This window comes from Solanum verrucosum, unplaced genomic scaffold (genome assembly GCF_900185275.1).
Source record: "Solanum verrucosum unplaced genomic scaffold, falcon-dt-bn FXZP01000235.1, whole genome shotgun sequence".
Classification (NCBI taxonomy): domain Eukaryota; kingdom Viridiplantae; phylum Streptophyta; class Magnoliopsida; order Solanales; family Solanaceae; genus Solanum; species Solanum verrucosum.
Genome location: NW_026019948.1, coordinates 3,317,422 through 3,329,673, shown reverse-complemented (window position 1 = coordinate 3,329,673; position 12,252 = coordinate 3,317,422).

Here is a 12,252-nt window from a genome sequence, read left to right as displayed (position 1 = left end):
TCGTGCACCTCGACTAATTCCACAAGATACATGATCACCTCTCATAGTAACATGTATCAAGTAACTCTATCCACCAAAGCTAGGATAGATGGGAAGAATAGCCTAGTGTTTTTTTGTCTTCATTGAGTTTAATTTTATAACGTCAAAATTATTTTTTCACATATATATACTAGATGTTCAATTTCTTTCATGACTTCTTTGTATATTTACATTTTTATATTTTGAATTCTCTTAGTAAACTCTTATTTTTCCACCGAGTCATAGGTCTAAAAACATCATAGCCATCCCAAAAAAAATTAAACTCTATGCATGTATTTAACCATGAAAAAGAATCAGATCCGCATATAAGAAAACTAAGAAACATAATAATTAGAAATATATTATTTCTAATAACTTTTGCTTTTAAATAAAGATTGTCACGTAATTCAAATAGTACTCCCTTATTGACTTTTACTTGTCATGTTTCACTTCACGAGAGTCAAACTACATAGACTTTAATTTGACCAACATTCTAAGACGTACTCTTAATGTTTTCGTATAGTTTTCGAACATCTGAGTTTTAAATATCAAAATAATCTAATTCAATTTAGTTTCAAAGATTAATCAAATTAACATTCATAAAATAAATCGTGACAAGTAAAAATAAACTTTGGGAGTATTATAAGCTAAACACATATCCACAAAAGTTAAGGCTTCAAAAGGGGGGTATATTTTGGAAAGTCTGAAAGAGGTGATTACCTTTAATTTGTCTGCATGGGTTTGTGGCGTGGGCGTGATTATATTCAAGTTGTCTCACTATATGATATTAGATATATAGCGTAATATATAGTTGGACCACTTCCATCTTCTTTTTGTTTTTTTTTTTATCTTACACACATGATGAATTATTACATTTATGCATCTTTCACAACTAGCTTTTCACCCCCCTACACCCTAATAAATTATACCTAAACTCATAAAGAAATATCCCAAAGACTTACCTAGATAGATCCCCAAAGATAAAGGGGTGCATTCTTTCCATCCACCCCTTTATATATACACATCCACTTCCTATACTTAATTTCAAGTACTTGTGTGTTAATATAGAGTAGATATACATTTCAAGTACCCTTATAAGTTGTGGATCTAGGACCGATGTGAAGAATATCGGATCGTGAACCACTAGCAGTTGAAGCTGCCAGCATGATCTAAACTTTTCTATTGCTCTGTACGAGGAAAGATCAGATCATGTGGCAGCATCACCTGTTGATGGTTTCGCGGAATTTGTATCTCCCTTGATTGAGGAAACTCCCAAGTCTCAAGTAAGCCCTAGCTATCAATAAGTAGCAACAATTTCTTCTTCTTTATTACTTTTTGTTGCAATAAGGGTCTAATTGTGCTTGTCGAAAATTAAATAATTCCGTTTAAGCCATTATTTGTTGACCTACCCTTATTCAAGGAGTCGATTGATATTTCTTTGTCGGAAAATTAACTATATATGTTGATAGGTCAATTTTTTTGTATGAACAAGTATATACTATAGTTGAATTACTATGATTTTTTTTTTAAAAAAAATGGAAATTTCTAATAGTGGTATACATAAATATCACAAAGTAGGGTTGGAATTTTCTATACAAGTGAGCAAAAAAAACAAACTTCTAGATCTTACTGTAAAAGGGCTCTAGGCATTCTAATAAAGTGTTTCTGTTTCATTTGCATATTCCTTTCTATACTGACTTCTTTTTTTTATGTATATTTTTTTTTTTTTGCGTTTTAAGTTTTAGAGTAAAAATTCTGGTCTAGTCACTAGATGGAGAAATTATAGGAAAAGGTATAACCTTCATTATTTTTTTTCAATTCAGTCCAAGTCAAGATAGAAAAAAAGAGGAAGAGCTAGCGGGGATCTCTAGTTATATTGCTTAAGGTAAAAATATGGATATGATTGAGATTAATTGATTGAGTAATTAATATGTAGATTATTTTTCTTCACATGTCGACCATATATATACGTTGAAAATAGTAAAACTTAAATATTTAAGTCATGTCTAGATTATATGTCTATTTGTTATCCTAAATGCATGATCTTTTGTGTTATATATCAAGATAACTTTTATGGTATTAATGTGATTAGATTCAAGTGTATGTGAAAATACTTTAATTTATAGGTGTTATTTGGAAAGACTCTATTAGTACCTGTTTAAGCCCCTTTGAAAGGATATCATGTGTTCTCTCTGTCCAACAATAGTTGTTCACTACTGACTTGGCACACCCCTTAATAAACAATAAATAATAAGAGTAATATTACTATATTAGTATTGTGGACAACTATTGTTGAACGGAGGGAGTAAGAGTGAAGTTTTTCTAATGATATCAAAGTGATAAATGTTTATCTCACTCTTCTATCCTCTTTGTGTCTATGATGTTATCAAGGGCATATTTATATTTCTAACAAATGATATAAGAGCATTAGTTCAATCCTGAAATTTTAAAGATGAAAGATTTTGGTAGTTTCCATTGAAAAGTGTGTGTCTAAATTTGAGAACTTGTTGGGAGGCTGGTCATTTGCAAAAGAAGAGTTAATGCTCCAAATTTGTGAAGATAATAACTAATCAAGAAAATGTAGGTCTTGAAGGACTTCACAAGATAGGAAAAGAAGACAAGAGATCAAGTCTTTTGTGAGTTTGTGTTTATTATAGCCAAAAGTTAGATGGTGATGGAGAATGAATTGTATATATGTAGTTGTGAACATGTAAACAAAGAGCTAGCTAGGATGCTGAAAATGAAATTGAAATTGTTAAGATTGAAGAATATTAAAAAAAAACATTTAAGTTTAAAAGGAGAATGTTCAAAATAGTGAACTTAAATGTTTGAAGTGCCTAGATTCATGTCTTTTAGTTATCCTAGGTGCATGATCTTTTGTTTTATATATATAGGTAATTTTTATTATATCAATGTGGTTAGATTCAAGTGTATGTAGGATTTCCAGAAAGAAGATGTCATTCGTTTGATGAGATATAAAAAGTAATATCGAAATTTCAAGTGGTTGAAGCTGAAGCAAGCGAGGGCCGGAATGGAGTATCGTATGTAGTGTTGAATCCAATTTGATTTCTTTTTTGAGTCCACTAAAAGCCATTTATGGCACCTTTAACTCGTTGAAAGGCTTGACTCTTGTGGGATGGGATGTGCTCGATCGCTGGAGCTCTTTTTGTGGTCTCCAGAACCTCCACTTCCCACGTCAAGTTTAAAAATTCGATCTTTTTAATTAAAAAAAAAACATTTTAGCAATCTTCGATGAATTTCTATCGCATATTCCATTCATGAACGGAGGATTCATAAATATGCATACTTGACATTCCTTAAAAAGTGGTTCAGAAAGAATTTGCAAGAAAAAGTCAAATACACTGAACTACAAGTAAAAGTCTCGGAAGAGTAGCACAGAGAAAGATTATTTATATTATGAATTGAAAGTACTTAATTAATAAATGTTATTTTAGAAGACTCTTTTAGCACCTATATATATAACCCGTTTTCTAATGATATCAAATGAGCTAAATGTTTATATATCTCACTCTTCCATCCTTTTTGTTCCTTTCTAATAATATCATCAAGAGCCCACTTTATATTTCCAACAAAATATGCAAGAAAATATAACAGTTTTAGTGTCAATATGACCATAAAATATTGATCTAATAAGACAATCCAATTAATCATTTGACTTGGTTACTGTTTTTGACGAGATCCCTTTTTATTCACAATTAAATTAATTTATCTCTTCATCCTATTTTTTTTATTTCATTTTTTAGATCGTGGTTATTGCTTCTGATCATATCATTAAATGCACAACAACAATAACATAGTCAGTGAAATTTTATAGATGGAGTCAAAGAAGAATAGAATATACATAGATTATACCCCTACTTCAAGATAAGGAGACTATTTCCGGAAAACCCATTGCATGTCCATTGAAATTTAATTTCAACTACACAGTGCACGTCCCTATCGGTTGAATACCAAAAAAAGAAAAAGAAAAAAAGAAGAAGGTTGAAGTAAAGAAGCAAAAATACAAAAAAAAAAAAAATTAAAAAAAGCATTTGAAATTTCAGTGGCATACAATGCTTCTATCACCTTTTTCCCACAAATTCTTTGACGCGTTAGGTTATTTTATTTACTCATAGGAACAATATAATGAAAACTTGGTTAAAAAAAAGGGTTCTATTCGAGTCTGTTTGAATTAATTTATTTTAGATATTTTAAAGATAAAATAATTTTAAAGTATTATTATTGTGTTTGGATAAGATTAAAAAAAGTGATTCAAGTACTTGTTATTAAGTAAAAAAAATGATTTTAAGTACTTGTTATTAAATCCAAATTAAAGTTTTCTAATTTTCAATATATTAAAGTAGATTCTATTGAAATCTAACAAAATAATAAATCAATTTTTTTTTTAAAAACACGGCTAATAACTTTTTAATCATTAATTAACTCAATTTTGCTTTCCATAAATAAAGAGTTTTAAAATTAACCGAAGATATCAATTCCATAATATCTTCCAATTAATTTATTGATATTTATTTCATAAGTTTCTCATACATTTTTGTTTCCTCATATTCTCTCTTCTGAAAATTCAGAAATTCTATTATACATACCCTCATTCTCTTTTATTTCTTCAAAACTCCATTACTTAATTGAATTCACTTCATTAACTATATCAGTTTGTATTTACCATATTTTAACATAATTCATACACTAAACATGTGTGTATAAAATTTGGTAGTATAAAAAAAGATAACATAAATCAATCTGTATATCATATTTTATACACAATCCATATACTAATATATAACGTATATAATGTGGTATAATTTATTGTTTTTATGAAAACCAGATTGTATTCCATACATATATAAAAGGGTGAACAAATCTTAATCGAAAATCAAACCAAACTGCAACTTGAGTCAACCCGAGAAAAAAAAACTAACTAGTGATCTGTTTTGACTTGAGTATTGAAAAAATAACCAACTATATAGGGGTGTACAAAACCGAACCGAAAATCGAATCAAACCGCAAATCGAGTCAACCCGAAAAAAAAAACCCAACAAGTGGTTTGGTTTGACTTGGTTTGGTTTTGAAAAAAAAAACCCGACTATATTTGGGTTGATTTGGTTTTAACTAAAAAAAACCAACCCGAGACCAAACCAACCTGACATTATATATATAATTTTAAAATTTTATTTTATACATAAAAATATTTACTTTGATATAATTTTTAAATATTTCTTATACTTTTTCATAGTTTTTATCTTTTAATATATTATTTCAAGTTTGAAACTTAGAATTATGAATGGGCTAATAAAGATTATAGTTCACAAATGCTGGTAATTAAAATCAAATTAATACTAATGCAAAAAGAAAATCAATTCAACACTAAGAATGACAATAATATTGAATATTTGTTCTTTAGTTTTACATTGATTTAGACAATTAAAATACATAATCTAATTTTAATTTCCTTTAATATTTAGTCATGTAACTAATACTTATTAAACTTAATTTTAGCATAATTTAGTACTTTTAAATTATGATCATTTTCATTATGACTTGTTGATTTGCAACATTTGTTTTACGCAATTTCATTATTATTATTTTTGTTGGATATTTTAGTGTCATTAATCATATCATATTGTGTTATATTTTTAAGAAACATCTTAGATAGTTGTATTTTGGTAGGACTAAAGAAATATTTGAAGTATAAGTAAATTATATGTTTGTATGAATACTTTACCGGAAAAACCCGAAAAAATGCGAAAAAACCCAAGAAAACCCGAGGTTGAAAAACCCGAGTTTTATTGGTTTGGTTTGGTTTATAAATTTAAAAATCCGACACAAATGGTTTGATTTGATATTTGAAAACCCGAACCAACCCGACCATGTTACACCCCTACAACTATACTTGGGTTGATTTGGTTTTAACTTTAAAAAAATCAATCCGAGACCAACACAACCCAACATTATATATATAATTTTTAAAATTTATTTTATACATAAAGGTATTTATTTTGTTATAATTTATAAATATTTCTTATACTTTTTCATAGTTTTTATCTTTTAACTTATTATTTCAAGTTTGACTTAGAATTTTGAATGATCCAATAAAAATTAATAGTCCATAAATATAGTAACTCTAATAAATCTCAAATCAAATCAATACTAATGCTAAGTGCTAAGAAAAGAATTAATTCAACACTAAGAATGACAATAATGTTGAATATTTGTTCTTTAGTTTTACATTGGTTTAGACAAATAAAATTAATAAGCTAATTTTCGTTTTTCTTTGATGTTTAGTCATGCAACTAGTACTTATTAGACTTATTTTAGCAATGATTTAATACATTTAAATTATGATCATTTTCATTATGACTTATTTATTTGCAGTATTTGTTTGATATGATATCATAATTATTTTCATTGAATATTTTAGTGTCTTCACTCATATCATATTAAGTGTTGTTTTCTTTAGTAATATCTTAGATAGTTGTATTTTGATAGGACTAAAAAATATTTGAAGCTCAAGTTAATTATATGTTTCTATGAATACTTTACTTAAAAAATTTAAAAATTCGAGAAATCCGAAAAAACTCAAAAAAAATTCGAGGTTGAAAAACTCGAGTTTATTAGTTTGATTTAATTTATAGATTTTAAAAATCCAACACAAATAATTTGATTTTGATTTGAAAAACTCGAACCAACCGATTCATATAATAATTTAATAATATTATATGGGTTCACTAGCTATTTCACTTGTGTGAGACCATACATTTAGGACCGTGGTTGATGCTCAGGGGTAGGATCTCAAGGCAAGTCTCAACAAATATTCTTGTTGTAGAAATCAATAACATATCCAACTAGTATCACCAAAACAAGCCACAATAATCATCAATATTCTATTTAAAATATAATAATACTAAATCCATCTCCATATATGAAAATAAGTTTAATACTAATAAAAAGTCGATAACAATGAAAGAATACACATGACATTAGTGAAATGACTAACGAAGTGACTCTAAGAGTTTTACAAAAAGGACTATATCAAACAAATAACTTCTTGTCCACACAAAGCAATATCCGCTAATCATAAATTTGTCGACTCATACACTCTAACTAAAGAAAGTCTCATTGACATCAGATGTAATCTTTGTAATAAAAATATAATGGAGAGTGAGTCACTATCCGAATAACTAATAAGTAATAACACTTGATCATAAATGTTTTAATGATAACAAATCAGAAAACATACTAGTATATATAATGACAAAAATATATGATGAAATAAATATCCTTTTCAATATCATCCATGTTAATTTACTAATAGTCCACAATGTTTGCTCAAGTGGTGCACTTGTCAAACATTCTGTTATTAATTATAATAGAGGTCATAAAAAATGAAAAGCTATAGAGCTTCTTCATCAAAAGTGTCAACAAACTTGGTGTTGGAGTCTCTATATATGTACTGAAGCAGCATTCAGATTTCTTATCCCAACTGCCTGGCTCACAACTCAATATGTAACCTTAGAAACTAGTATAGGATAGATCCCAAGTTTTGAGAGAAACATTTCTCATGAATGACCTGTAATTCTCTATGGCTAAAACTAGACAAGGTTCCAACATTGTAGCTATGTAGAGTACAAGTAAAACGCGATTAATGCATTCAAGCATAAAGAAGAAGATACATGGTGCAATATGCATTACTACAAGCACGGATTTGCTTGAAATTAGAAAAATAAATAAATCATGTTCATCCCACCTTCTTAATTCACTCTACATTATATCAAAACGAGCAGAGATCAGCATAATTTAACACACATACCAATATCTTGAGCCATCATTCGACCAGAATAAACAAGCATCTTAGTCCAACAAACTCTATGCCACAAGTCTATCATCAAATCTGGAGGTACAAGATGGCACTTTAGTTGTAAATCATTCAATACAGATGAAATCAGACATTAGCATAGCAATATTAATGGCATCTGTTGGTGGTGAAATAATTTATTCTTCTTGAATAGTTCATTTCATTTGCCTCTCTACCTCCAAGGTAGGGGTGCACTCTACCCTACCCCACTATGTGGGATTACACCGCGTATGTTGTTGTTGATCATGCCTCCTCATTTGCTCCTCCTTCCATATTTACTAAGGACGAATCTTTAGAGCTGAAAACAAACAGAAAAGGGAAGTATCTCTGTGATGTACACACTTAAGAAAAAAATTACCATTTGTTTCAGATCCATCTTTCAGTAAATGGATTTGATGTTATAGTTGGAAAATAGCCAGTGAAACTTTCAGGCCAAGTCATAGCAAGGAATAAAAGAGACTTGCACAATTGAGGTTTCACAAAGTTTTTACCAGCATAAACAAGTCATCATATCACAATCCAACATTGAGCATTCACAGAAACTTATAATATTGTGTGTTTACAATATCGCATATTACATGAGAAACTAGTAATATTTTCAAAAATGGGAGTAGTAACTACAAACAAATTTAACCCCCATAAAGAAGGTAGATTACTCACATTGCCTTCATATATACCAGCAATCACAACATCAGGATCATCAAAGCAGTAAGCCCGAGTTGTCTCAACTAACACACGTAAGTTAGTGACCGTTTTCTCTACCACGTGGAGGGAGGTGATGGTTAATTCACTACAAGAAGTATGAAGGATCACCAACATTTTATTAGTACTTTTTGGCAAGCCAAGCAAAAGGGGCCTCTGGTAATCAAATCTCTGGTAGTAAGGTCTCTTCAAGACACTGTGATTTGATCCATGATTCAGCCTTACTATCATATCCATACAAACACATGTCAAGGTAATTAAACCAATAGAATGTACGATCAATGACTACTGCCGGCACATAATTAGAAAAACATTTAATAGTTCCTCAAATTCGCGATTACTGCAATCAAGTGGGACGAGTAAATTCACAATGCCGGTCCAAATTAAAGACAGCAAAATCAAACACTACATTGAGAAACTGAATAGTACCATTGCCTACCTTATAAAACACAATTTCCATTGGATCCTCGTCTTTTAACACGAGAAACTTGATAGTCAGTATCAATTTACTGATACTAGGCATGACCAAGTTTTCATAATTAGGTCATAAACTTCACCACAAGGATAACCATCATAATTATAAAGCTGTCCCAAAATATAAAGCTTTTTTTTAGCCACATCCACAGCAACAAAGGGCTTCCAACGTCCAGGAGGAGGTTTATTACCCTCGATTTCCCACTCTTCCAGATCCAGATCATCATTAGCATGAATGGATATGGTGTGCTTTAAAAGAGGTGGAACAGTAACAGTGAAATCCCCCAGTGTAATAGATGTCATTACCATAAACGGTCCCATTCCCCCCCCTACTCCACCCTTCAATGGAGGGAGTATCGCAACGGGATCATTCAATTCAATGATAGTTTCTTCTTCTTCAAGTTCGGAATCAAATTTTGCGCGATACCAATATTGCTTAGCTTGGTTAAACAATGGAAATACACATAATATCTGTTGCCTTGTCCATTGAAATATCTACCCAACAAACCACAAATTAAAAAATAACACTTCAACCCAAACAAATTACACTATAAAAAAAATCAAGCACAGTTAGAGAATCAAAATAAAAAGGCCAAATAATTGCAAAAAAAACGTACCTACTGAAGTAAAGAAAAATTGAGAGATGGTGCAATGGGAGATGAATGAGAGTAACATAATGCGATTTGAAATACCATAAGTTGTAAAACTATTAAAATTAGAGCAACTTTCACATATAGCAAACACAAAATTCATAATTGTATGTTATATCAAAGTTTGCATAATTGCGCTCCATAGCAAATATATATATGTATATTTCGCTATACATATACAAAAGAAAGCAGTTGTATAATCTGTTTTGATATACATATACAAAAATATCAATTGTATAAAGTGAGAGAGGTGAGTGAGCGAGCGAGATCTGGGAGAGGGGAGAGAGGGAAACGAAAATATATGTATATATACAATTTTCACGCATTTTATACATTTACGTTTTTGTATAAAGTGAGAGAGGCGAGTGAGAGAACGAGATCTGAGAAAGTGGTGAGCGAGATCTGGGAGAGGGGAGAGAGAGGAACGAAAATATATATATATATACAATTTTCTCTCGCTTTATACAAACACAAACACATTTTATATAATTTACGTTTTTTGTATAAAGTGAGAGAGGCGAGTGAGAGAGCGAGATCTGAGAGAGTGGCGAGCGAGATCTGCGAGAGGGGAACGAAAATATATGTATATATACAATTTTCTCTCGCTTTATACAAATACATGTTGACACCCAATTTTGGACCTCCACAATGTAAATTAATCATCGAGCTTCTTAAATTCTAAACGAGTTGAAATAATTGACTCTATAAAATTCAAAATATTTTTTAAGTTAGTTTAAAGTAATTGTCATTTTTTATAATTTTTTGAATAACATATATGTGTTACATAATTATGTATATATTAATTAGTATGTTCTATGAATATTCGAAAATAGTCTCAAAAGATATTAGTTTTGGTTATATAATAGTTTATATTTCAAATTAATTAATTTATAACTAAGTCGATTATTTTATTTTATTTTTAGATTTAAGAAGCTCGTTAATTAATTTACATTAATTCATTTAGCTATTAGTCAAATCCCCTAAACCCATTTGTGATAAACTAAAATCGGGCCCTATTTGTAAATTTCAGCAGTTCATTCCCAAACAATTCCATTCCTATTTTCTCCAAATTCCAGGCCCACCCTTTTAATTCTCCAAACCCAACAAAAATAATAACAACATACAATAACACCAGTCGCCCCAACCCGTTTCTTTTCCCCTGACCCGACCCCACCCCCTTTTTCCCTTCTAATTTCAACATAACACAACACGTACAACTCCCAGAAAAAACCAGCAGCTTTCAGCGACAAAACAGAGGAGGAATGGCGTCTTCACGCCTGTTCCAAACGCGTTGACTCCAGACAGCGATGACGACAAATTTCAACGGTCCAACGTCCATATCCGCATTACTATCGCACTAGCAAGCATCAGGCACGCATATTCTCCCCTTTCCTCTTCTGGAAAGGGTTGAAACTTCAGGGAAAAGGTGTCTCCCCAAAATGGTGAAAGACTTTCGAATTTGAAATTCGGAATGGGCCTTGAATTCAATCTCACCCCTTCCCCCCCCCCCCTTAAAATTTTTCGAACCCTAGTAGTCTCCTATATATTTTCCTCTTGTTCATCTAAAGGGAGAAAAAAAATTCGAGTTGGAAATTTTTGGTGTTAGAGAAAATAAAAATAAGAGAAAAAAATAGGGAAAAAAGTTGAAAGGAAGGGTTAGAAAAGAGAGGAGTCAAAATTAGTGCGAATAGAGAGTGAAAAAGCAATGGAAGATTAAATACTATTAACGTTCGAAACTATGGATTTTCGAGTCTAGTTCGTAGCTCCTTTCCCATTTGCTGTTTCGTCAGATTCCGGTGAGGTCGAGGTCAGTGGTTGACGCATTTTCTCACTCGAAGTCCTAGTTTCGCTGCCCGAAATAAGGTGAATTTTTCTCATCTTTATACTGTATTTTTCAGCTTCTTTTATCAATGCTTGCCTAGTTATTATTAGTGTTGTTGGGTTTCCGTATGTTGGAATTTAGTTGTGTTGATGACTTTAGCTGAAAATGTTTTTCCCCTCTGTTTACTGTTACGAAGCACTAAGACATTGGCGTAATTATTCTATCATGTCTTGATGCCTAGTGAATGTTGGATCATTTTTTGATGTGAAATTAGTTACTGGTTAATTCTTTTACCGGCAGTGAAATGTTGTCATTAATGTTAAAATAAAATGTTTGTCTCTGGTTACCTGCCTAGATTTCCTTTGGGTTCATAACTCTGTGTCTTCATCATTAAGTTGATTCCCTTTTTGTTTAAGTCAAAATTTCGAATTATAGCATGTCTCAAAATCATGGTAGTTTGAAGGCTGTTATTCAAAAATGACAAATACATGGCTTTATGTGTATGATGTTGACTATTAGAAGCTTACTGCTCTTGTTCTAGTACAGTTCCGAGCGTGCTTCATCAATCGTTTGCCTTAAAAAATAGTTTCTAACATCGTAATTTCTCCAATATAGCTACACCTTTTATGGTTTTGGCTAAAAATGGTGTGTTTTGTTTTGTTAAGTTAAAATTTGATCTCTTGCAGGTTGTTCGAAATTTCCCCTTCATGTCT